This window comes from Microtus ochrogaster, chromosome 1 (genome assembly GCF_000317375.1).
Source record: "Microtus ochrogaster isolate Prairie Vole_2 chromosome 1, MicOch1.0, whole genome shotgun sequence".
Taxonomy (NCBI): domain Eukaryota; kingdom Metazoa; phylum Chordata; class Mammalia; order Rodentia; family Cricetidae; genus Microtus; species Microtus ochrogaster.
The window spans coordinates 45,176,223-45,187,066 of NC_022009.1; the positions used below are offsets into that span (position 1 = coordinate 45,176,223).

A 10,844-nucleotide genomic window follows, 5' to 3' on the forward strand; every position below is an offset into this window, starting at 1 on the left:
TTGAGAAAAACCAAGAGAAATGTATTCAATTCTGTGATCACTGTGTTCTACAGAGCACCCATGAAATCCAGCCCTGCAGGAGGTCAGGGATGGAGGAGGCCCATCAACGACCGATGATGAGATCTGGTGGCGTTGGAGTGATACCCTCAATGAACGCCAAGTATCCAGAATTCTGAGGTCATTTGCAATGCCTGCATAAACGTGATGTGGATGGAGGCCTATGGGCACATGCCTTCCCATTTGCACTGTGAATTATGGGCTGGATAGCAGTGCGAAAATACTGTTTAGACTCAAAGGTCATGCAGCCTATGGCCTGCCTTGTATTTTTGTTGGCCTATGGTTGACCATCTATTTTAATATTCGCAATGAAAAGGCCAGTTCCTTAGAGAGAAAGATGTATGCTATAGCCCTTGAAAGGCAGACAGTGTGGATCTATGGGAAGAGAAAGTCTCAATATTTCTATTTTCTTCTATGCATTGTCCCCTGCAGAATGGCAACCAAAGTGATGACAGAACTTTTCCATGATGGTGATATCCCGGTATGGCATGGTGTCAATAAAGAAGCCCCTGGTGACAGACAGCAGCTTCATTAATCCTCTTGTGGCACCTGATGACAGGTAGGAACCGTCACATCAAAAGCCTTATGGCAGGCAGGACACAGAAAATGGCAGTGAGCTCACTGTGGGCTTTTAGAGCATATGGTGAGGTCTTCGAGTACAGAGTAGGTTCCTTTAGTGTGGACTCCCGAGCTGCCACACTGAACAGTGAGTGAGCCAATCCCGATGGCTCCAGACTGAGCGGCCAACCAGGGACCGATGATGAGATCTGGTGGCGTCTGAGTGTTTCTCAATGACAGCCATGTGAACAGATATCTGAGGTCATTCACAGAGCAATCTTTCTATGACCGTCTATGGTGATACCTTAGTTATAGTTCAATAGAAAAGAGCAGGGCTAATTTGGAATCAGGTCTAAGCCCCTTAGCCCAGGGATATGGCTGATAGCTAGGCTGGTTTGCAGGAAAACAAGTAGGACATGATAGGTTCCTGAGTGGAGAAAATCTCTTTAGGGAGTTCCCACAGGCCTAGTGCAACAAAGCAGTGGTACAAGGTGCTGTCCCAATGCAGGTAGCACGCTTTACTTAGAAAAGTGCCAGCCATTTTCTTGTGATAATGGCAAGAAATTAGTTTCCCTGTCAAGAAACCAAAGAGGTGCACCTTAGGTATAGAAGGGAACATTGAATAATTGCCAACACTCTCATTAGGATTTCTCGATCCTTTGTTCTCTACCCTTCAGAATGACCAACAATTCTGAGGTACCAGCATGATGAGATGGGAAGCCATTCAAACCATGTAGGTCTCTGTGGGAGCCCAGAGCCCTGAAGACTGAGAGGCAACCATCTGACCTCCATTCGGGACCAGATTAGAGGTGTGTGCATTGACCTTAGGTGATTTTACATTAACAGAGTTCAGAAAGTAATGTATCCCATTATGTGATCACTGCATTCAACAGAGTACCGAGGAGATCCAGCCCTGCAGGAGGTCAGGGAGAGAGGGGGCCCATCCATGACCGATGATGAGATCTGGTGATGTTTGAGTGATACTCGATGAATGCCAAGTTCCGGAAATCTGAGGTCAATCCCGATGCGTGCTTTAATGTACTAAGCTGTGAATTGTGGCCCATAGGCACATGCCCGTTCCTTGTGGACAGTGGATTGTGGGCTGCATAGCAGTGCAAAAATACTACTTAGAATCAAGAATCATGCAGCCTGTGGTCTGCCTTGTATTTTTGTCAGCCTGAGGTTGAACATCTACTTTAATATGCAGGATGATAAGCCCCATACTTTTGAGATAAAGTTTTTATGCAACTCCCCTTGAAAGGTAGACATTATGGGTCTCCAGAAGAGAAAGTCTCAATATTTCTATTCCCTTTTCTCTCTTGTCCCCTCCAGAGATGAAGTAATGGCAGAAGTTGGCCATTTTCATGATTTCCTGGGATATCATGGTGTTAGTACCGATTTCATGGTGGCTGGCAGCATTAATCTTTCTTTTGGCCCCTGATGACAGGTAGGAATGGTCACATCAAGAGCCTTATGTAAGGCAGGACACAGAAAATAGCTGTGAACTCACTGTGGGCTTTAAGGGCAAGTAGTGAGGTCTCTCAGTGCAGAGTAGGTTCCTCTAGTGTGGCTTCCTGAGCTGCCACACTGAGCTATCATGAGGGCTCCAGACAGAGCAGCCAAACAGGGACCGATGATGAGATCTGGTGGCATCTGATTGTTTCTCGATGACAGCCATGTGAACAGTTATCTGAGGTCAGGTACAGAGTTATCTTCTTTGGCCATCCTTGTTGCATTCAGTTACCATTTCAGGTAGAGAGAGTAGATAAGGTTGGCCTACAAGACTAATGCCCATTTTCCTCTGATATCTGGCTAGGAAGTTTGATGTAAATTGCTTGGGAATGTGACTTGTGACTAGGTGTATAAATCACAGCCTAGTATTTGCGTATGGTATTGGGGAAGGGGAGAGGCTAATCCAATACAGGTCAGCATTGCTAAGTTAAAAAGATCCAGTCCTTTTTCCATAAATATGACACGAAATTAGTGCTCCCGTTAGGAGACTATAGAGGTGTACCCTAGGTAATAGAGAGGGCATGAAGTGGTATTCTACATGTTCTCAATATTGTCTGTCCCTTCTCTTTTCTGTACCCTTCAGAAGAACTGAGACACCTTACGGTGCCAGCGTGCGGTGACCAAGGACTCCCTCCCCCACTTCAACCACTGTGGCCACTGTGAGATCTCTGAGCCCTGCTGAATGACCTTCCTTTCGGACTAGATTAGAGGTATGTGCATTGGCAGTAAGGTATTTCTACATTAGTTGAGTCCAGAAAGTATTGCGTCATGACTTGTTTTCACAGTTGTTAGAGATCACCACCAGGCTGAACAACTTTCCCTTCTTTCCCATTCTTTGATCGCTTGAGCGCCTCTCAAGTCCAGCCCTTTAGGAGGTCAGGAAGAGAGGAGCCCATCTGTGATGCATGGTGAGACCTCTAGTATTTGAGTGATATTCAATAAACACCATGTGTCCGAAAGTCTGGATACCCGCCTCACCATGCTAAGCTGTGGATGGATGGAGGCCCATAGGCACATGCCCGTCCTTTTTGGACTTTTGTTTGGTTTTCTGGGCAGCTATTTGATAGTAATACTAAGAATCTCATACTTAAAAATTGTGAAACATAATCAGTACAATCCATTACAGAACTTGGTCTTCATTTTCTCAATCAATATAATATTTGAGACAATCTCACCAAATTGGCTCTAAGTATCCAATTTCTTAGAATGAAATCATGCTCCATTTTCTCATGGTTAATAGCTGTGTTTTCCATCCAGGAGATGTCTTCTCATTGTTTCCTTTCTTTTCTCCTGACAGCCTGATTGAATTACTGAGCTTACCAGAGAAGCTTCCAGTGATTGAGACTTTCTCTGATGGTATGTTGACACCCACAGAACACTGTGACTGATACCCCATTTAGACGCACACTTTGTCCAGATGGTGGTTAGATGTTGGGAATGTTATACCTTTATTCCTAAGTAGCATGTATAACATTAATAATGTAGTGATAATTTTGACATCACATTCCCCCCATTTCTTTGTCCTGTTGTTTTAGAACATCGCTGCATCTCTTATAGCCTCCTTTGCCCCATCTGTAGCTCTGCCCCAGAGTTTTTCTACCTTTCTCAGTGCAGGTCACAAAGTCGCTCCCACCTTCCGAAGAACATGCCAAACTTGGGTCACCAGCATCCCTCTTTCCGTTTTCCAGATATCACTTTCAGACACTTGCAAGTGAGTGCAGCCATACTCTGCCTGCTTGTCTGTCCCTCATTTTTTCCTGTGCTCATATTTATATCTGTGCTTTTTGTTTAGAACCATCCTATTCCATCCAGTCTTCCTAGTGGATGAATAATATCCGACACCTACAGCTTGTAGAGTATCCCTACATAATAGTAGTATACAAACTAGTCATTTGCATAAAATTGACAATAATGTGTGGACTTTTCTCGAAAGAAGACATACAAGTGTCCCAAACAGCGAATTATTTTTTATATTCATATTCAATTTTTACACTTGTTTTTGTGTCAATATTCTGATTCATATTGATGAACATTAGGCTCTTCTAAATTTCATGCCACAGTCTCATATTACCTTAACCTGCTTAGAATGCCGGTTATCAAGTTTACAAGGTACAACAGAAGCTCGAGGTCTGATGTTCTAAGAGAAACTTTTATAGCACACATTGCACGGAGAGCTAGTGATGCTCAAAATCCAAAACAAAGTTCCTGTGTACCAAGACATCTGCTACTAGGTAAAATTACAAGTACCCTTATGTCCCTGTGACATCTGCACGTCCACACAGACTACAGCATTAGTCATAACTCCTTACCACCCTGTACTGATGCCTGATGGGAGTGAGTCCACTAGTGTATGGAGCCATCCCGTACTGTCCTTTCATTATGGATAGTACATATGGAATATCTCATGGCCATAGTTTATGTTCTGATTCTGTGGACACAATTAAATTTGCTTGTCTTATTAAGAGATAAATTGTATTACTTAGTTAAGGATTAGATATATCACTCTTTAAATCAAAGTTGAAAACCATTCTTTTATCTGCCTTTAACTATCATTTATCTTCTCTCTTTTTTTTCCTGCTTTCCCCTAATGGGTGTGGATAAGCTGGCAGCGTAATTCCCTATGTGTATTAACTATATCAAGGTAAGCCTTAGCTCTTGTCTATATTTTGGTAGACATTTTAGTTTTACAAAGCATGAAATATAATCTTATAGGTCCCCTTTTACCTCATCATTTGGGATGAACATGGGCTTGTGTCCTAAGCATGCACGGAGTCTGAGCATGGTTTGTAGTACATGTGCACACATTGATATGAGCTCCAATGTAAACATACGAGCTGTGCTCCTGTTGTACATCTGTGCATGATAGGCATTACTAGTGAACTATTAGCTTGGGCAGTAAATAGTCATGATGATGATGAGGAGAGATCAAGACTTTGCTGGACCAATGATGACAGCTACCAAGGTATGAGAGAGATGACGAACAATATCTGTCTGAAACTCTAAGGTCCAACACCGCAGATAAGTAGACAAGTCAGGATCCTTGAAGGAGAGTGCCATTTTTTATCTTGTGTTCTGCTCTTTATTCCTCAGAATGGGTGCTGCTGAGGTGATTTCTGCAGTTTTCATGGTCACCAGAACAACATTCTATGGCTGCATTGTACTTGGGAGGCCGTGAGTACTAGTTCGTGTCCTTGTGTTTTGTGTGGTTTGTTGAAGGTTACTTACTTCGTTATTGAACAGAATACAATAGGAGCTGATGAGATGGCTGAGTGGAGGAGGCAGTGGCTGCAAATCTATTTACCTAAATTTGTTCTCCAGTATTCACATGGTGGGAAGAAAGAACTGATTCCCAAATATTGGACTCTGGCCTTTATGCACTTGTCCTTGGCATGTACACTCATAAACAGAAGTGAATATATTTACTAAAAATTAAGTTTTAACTATGATTGCATTATGCCAAGTATAACCATGACATATACGGACTTAACATGAAATAGGACATTGCGTTGGCCTTGCTTGATAAATCTTGGCTCCTCACTGAAGTTTGAGGTAAATTTGTTCCTTATAGAGGCATAACATCTAGTATATTTCAGTGTTTGGGGGAATAATAAAATTTCCATTTTTACTAATGAATTGATCGTTCAATCAGAAGTCAAAACGGAAGTGAACAGAGGTTACTAGAGTCAGGCTGGATTGATGATGAACACAGGATGCTGTATGTGTGCTTGTCTCTGGGGTCCATCCTGCATCAGATGAGATTTCTGTGTTTATATATTTCATACTGTTCTTTTAATTCCTTGAATATCTGATAAATATAGAAAACAATCAAGATAAGTGTGTGAAACGTTATTCAGTTATAAACCAGAGTTTGAAGGCCAAAAAACAACCCTTAGCACATTGAAAATATGTAATCCAAAGAGAAGCAAGTAGCATATAACTTTTTTTGTATACAGAGGAAATAGTGTCAATAGCAGATAATATCTATTTTCGTGGTTAGATGGAAGTTTGTAGATAATTATTTTATAAGACACTAGTATAAATATTTTAAAATTATGATGGCTTGCATGAATGGTTCAAATGTCAGTTAATCATAGAAGACAAAGGGAGAAATGTGTCTATTTAAAACAAACAAACAAACAAACAAACAAAAAACCCTATTTTGGAGTGGACATTCTCCAGTGGCTGACATGTTTGACCATGGTCAACAGCGCTGGCTTGTATCTTCTCATAGAGCCTGGAACAGATGTGAGGTTCCAGTGCTTCACTTTTGCTGCCTTCTAGTAAGTATTTCATCATGATCTCTTTCCCTCCTCTTCCTTTATTTCCTCTCCTTCCCCCTCCCTTTCTCTCCCCTCTGTACTTAGGATGAACTATGTAATTAGAGGATCCTCCAAAGGTCAAGGGCTCCATTTGCACCCTGCTGAAATGGAAAACAGGCCAGCGTGAGTTACAAGAATCTCCTTGTCCTTGTTTGAGTGGTTTAGTATAGTGTTTAAACAGTGTATGCTAGGGTTAGTGATGGCTATCTGAAGACCAGTGGCAGATATGGGAACTACATGAAATTGTCATTCTTAATACAAATGTGGTAATTAGTGTATATTATGAATGTGATGGATATATTAAAGAGAATCCACAAAAAGATTATTTTGTGGGGGTTTGGATTACTAATTATAGGGCTTATAATTAATTAATAGGCAAAGTAGAAATAAATAGGAAAAGGAAGCTAATCTTGGCTTGATGATGACCACCGGTGGCATTTGAATCATACATGATGACTATGTGTCTGAAACACCAAGATCCAACACAGAAAATACGTGGTAACATAAATATTGCTAGCAGCATTGTCATTGTTTTGCCCTCTGCTTTATTCTGTGTTACTTAGAAGGAGTCTTTCAAGGGGATCTATTCATCTTTAATGGCTGCCAGCTCATCAGTGTCTTGGATGATATGAAACCTGGCCAACGTTCTTGTCATGGTTTTGATGGTTTGTGGAAGGTTAGTCACTGTGTTTCTAAGACAGGAAAGGTGTTTCTACTAGGTCAAAGTGTAAGAAAGAACATGGAGTTATTATAAAATAGTATATCAGATAGATTATACTTACATATAAAAAGGAGGGGAGTTCTCGAGAAGACACATTTATATTCACAATGGAAACTGATGGTGGCCTTTTTGGCATATGTGAGTTACAAAGAGAGACTGCATCTCTGAGTTCCATCATAAAGTCCAGTTGTCAACAGTAGAGGTGGCCTTGACTTCTGTCCTTATATAGATGCCTTTCCTAATATTCTTTTAATTGGATCAGTACAAGAATCAATAAATTTGTATAAATAGAAATTAATAAGTGTGGTCCAATTAAAAATTACCTGATGGACAAGAATGACTTTTTAGGACAAATAAGAATCCTTCACACCTGATTTTCAGCAAATGACGAAAGTCATAAAGCCTAACATTATGAATGTCCACATCATTGCTAAGCGTGCCAATATTTATTTAAGAGCTAATTAAATAGATATCCTCATCTTATGAGTGATTACCTAGGGCTGAGTAAGTGAAAGTCAAGGGTCAGTAGCAGTGTCTTAATTTTCTCTTTATCTCTTCTGCTTTGCATTCCTTAAACCTTTGCTGACATGAGGACGCCTCCTTGGTTGGGAGCTCTGCTGGCATCATGGGCGAGGCTAGGCAGACCATGGTGAGTAATGGTCAGGATTCTTTCATTTGCTTAGCAAAGCTCAAGGTGTGACTGAAAAATCTAGTTTGGCACCAGGAATGGCCGCTCCATACCAGTCAGAGCCCCTGGAGTGAGGGAAAGGTATCTATTATATATGAAGTGCTGAGGACACTTGTCAAGCTTAGAACAATTCCATATCGATTAGGGATAACAAAGCTTTTGTAGGGTTTTTTGAATGAGAGGTGCTCAAGTTATTATTAGTCAATTATTGAACTAATTAACAACAACGAAGGAGTAGTGGTCAGAAAGAAAGGAGCAGTCACAAAGGACAATGGTCTCTGGTAGCACTGGAGTCGCATGGATGATGACATTTCTAGAACTCTGTGATCTACTAAAGATGAAACATAATCTATCCCCTTCATTTCGAGTCTTCTTTAGAACTGTAGAATATATCCACTTTTCTCTGATGTTATAAATTCCATTCTTTTTAATTGTAGAGACAGAGGCAGGTGGGATTCTGAAATGAAAGAAGGTCAACTTGGTCTATAAAGCCAGTTCTAAGACAGCCAGACCTACTCGTAAAACCCTGTCTTGAAACTCGCCTCCCAAAAGAAGAATAACCAATACATTATTTACAAGTATATGATTACTGATGACCAACCAAATCCCATTAATTGATCAGGAATTCAGTTTTCTATTGATTATACATTTATGGATGCCTGAATGAATTACTATTACTTTAAGATTGCTCTCAATATAGATTAAAAGTATCAAGTGTGTTCTTGTTGTTTTGTGAATCATAGGACTTAACATTTAATTATAACATATCAGTGCGTCAATGAAAAAGGCAAATATTAGTCAGAGAAATAGATCATCATCCTTGAATCAATTATGACTGCTGGTTGAATAGGAGTTAGTATGATGAATGCATTTACATATTATGAGGTTTATTACAAAGGTCCCATAGCCCATTGTCTGTGTTTATATATTTATGTTTGTATTATATGGTCACATACCTAGATACCAGAAATATACAATGTAGTTCTTTTTGATCTTTGTGTTTATATATTTTCCTGATTTTTCAATGTGGGGATGAATAAATATATATTAACAAAAACAATGAATATAGTTAAAAATATGTGCTAAGTTTAGAGAATTGTGAATATGCATGGGAAGTAGTAAAAGCCAAAGAGAAAGTCACTGCTCTTTCCTATGTGGTTAATGATATACAGACAGTATTATTAGGAAGTATTCAAATTGTTACAATGGCTAGTTCGAAATTATTTATTTTCTTAAAATAATTATTTCTTAAAATTTTTATTTATTTTCTTAAAAAATAAATGACTCCATGTAGTGATTGAATGAGTCCAAAAGCTACAGAACAAGGATGAGTAATAGTGGAGCTGTCTTAATTCTGCCATATTCTGTCTCCAAGTGAAGGAACTCTGGGACGTGATGGAAGGATCTGTCGTGGTCAAGGGCTCTATACTTTTCCAAGAAGAAGTACCCGCTGGATGTGAGCTGAAACTGACATTCTTTTCTTAATTTGGGCAATTTGCTTAAGACAATTACTGTACTACTATAAAATGTTTAACGTAACAGTGGCCAACAGTAGCAAGTGGCCAGTAGGGGTTGATGCAAAGTAGTCTGCAATGGTAAGGGAGACATGAAACATGGAGGATAATCGATTTTTTAAAAAGCCACAGCAATGTTGCAGCAACTCTGTATGCAAATTCGGGGCAGAAGGGCTCTTCTCCATCTTGTGCAATTCATAGGGATGACATTGGTGCTGAGAGGGTGGCTTAGCCAACAGTCAGGAGATGACTAGAGAAACATAGGCTGGTCCATGATCAGTGATGACCACTCTGGTCTGAGAGACATGAATGAGTCCACAGGTGCAATTCTTTGTTTCAAATTCTCCTCTTGATAAGTGTCAGAAATTAGAACACGTTACACTTTATAGTTTGTATTTATGCATTTTATTCTACTTTTATTGGGCAGTGTGAGACATCATAAACAAATAAATTAGAAACATAATTTAAGCAATACCAAAATAATAACTATATTTAATTTTTAAAAAATTTAAATATGCAATGAAGCAAAAGTATCATCAGTAGATTTTGAAATCAGTATGCGTTCACATACCTACAACTCCTTGGCTATGGTGACACCAGCAGTATAAATTATAGAAGTTTTCTACTTCTAGGCTAAGGGGGAGTTCAAAATTCTTCATTTTTTTTCTCTCACTGGAAAATGAAATAAGTGCCCTCTCAATTAATGATTGTTAAACAGTGATTGTTACTAAAAGCTGAAAAGCAACGCTCAGTGGAGAGGAAAATAGCATTTTCTTTGTCATGGTTTCAGCTCTTTGTCTCTTAGAGTGGGCTAATAGAAGGAGAGCTGCTTATTCACTCACGGAGGCAAATGTAAGTATTAGACAAAAATTCTTATTTTTAACATGTATTGTTTTCTTAAACATGTATTCAAATGTATTTATATCATGATCTTATCCTGTGTCATTATTTAATGGCAGAAAGTCACAGGCAGGTCAGTTTTTAATGTGGGATGGGCATGAAGCATTCCACTGGTGGGCACACGTTGGAGAAGCTGGGCAATGTGATGGCGAAGCAGAATTTTGAGAATGAGCTATAATTGATTATAGCAAGGGCAATTATCCAATGGCAAGCCTCTTAGCTTTCTGGGAGCCATGCTACTTAAAAGTTGCCAATGGTGAATCAGTGAGTTAACAATTAACCAGGGTAGCAATGAAAAGAGACCAGCATTCATCCTGGCTTTGGCAGAACGCTCTATGTCATCTGAAAGATAAATGGGTAACTGTCCAGAGCTGAGGGCCATCATAGAAGAAATACAAGTCCCACCCTCTTGATGTTACAGTGTAGAACGAGATCAGGAAAATATAAGAGTTTCACTTTTGCTTTTGCTAAAATGCTTTTTCAAGCTAATGCTGCAAGTAGTTCAGGGAAAGAGCCAGTAACCAAATGGATAGATAGGAATGAATCGAAATGAGCCTTCTTCAACTCTAAGAATA

The 10,844-nt window shown here is 39.7% G+C and overlaps 5 non-coding genes and 1 pseudogene across 5 annotated transcripts; all 6 read left to right on the top strand.

The window, feature by feature from the left end:
• The first annotated feature begins 106 nt into the window (after positions 1 to 106).
• On the top strand, positions 107 to 183 carry LOC113456872 (annotated as a pseudogene).
• Positions 184 to 807: 624 nt separating this feature from the next.
• LOC113456862 lies at positions 808 to 882 on the top strand. Its single transcript, XR_003377596.1, has one exon. It is a non-coding gene; the product is annotated as a small nucleolar RNA SNORD113/SNORD114 family (small nucleolar RNA).
• Positions 883 to 1,561: 679 nt separating this feature from the next.
• On the top strand, positions 1,562 to 1,635 carry LOC113456855. The gene has a single exon (XR_003377590.1). It is a non-coding gene; the product is annotated as a small nucleolar RNA SNORD113/SNORD114 family (small nucleolar RNA).
• A 606-nt stretch (positions 1,636 to 2,241) lies between these two features.
• Positions 2,242 to 2,316, top strand: LOC113456873. Its single transcript, XR_003377605.1, has one exon. It is a non-coding gene; the product is annotated as a small nucleolar RNA SNORD113/SNORD114 family (small nucleolar RNA).
• A 2,748-nt stretch (positions 2,317 to 5,064) lies between these two features.
• On the top strand, positions 5,065 to 5,137 carry LOC113456871. The gene has a single exon (XR_003377604.1). It is a non-coding gene; the product is annotated as a small nucleolar RNA SNORD113/SNORD114 family (small nucleolar RNA).
• Positions 5,138 to 6,857: 1,720 nt separating this feature from the next.
• On the top strand, positions 6,858 to 6,929 carry LOC113456853. Its single transcript, XR_003377589.1, has one exon. It is a non-coding gene; the product is annotated as a small nucleolar RNA SNORD113/SNORD114 family (small nucleolar RNA).
• Positions 6,930 to 10,844: the final 3,915 nt, after the last annotated feature.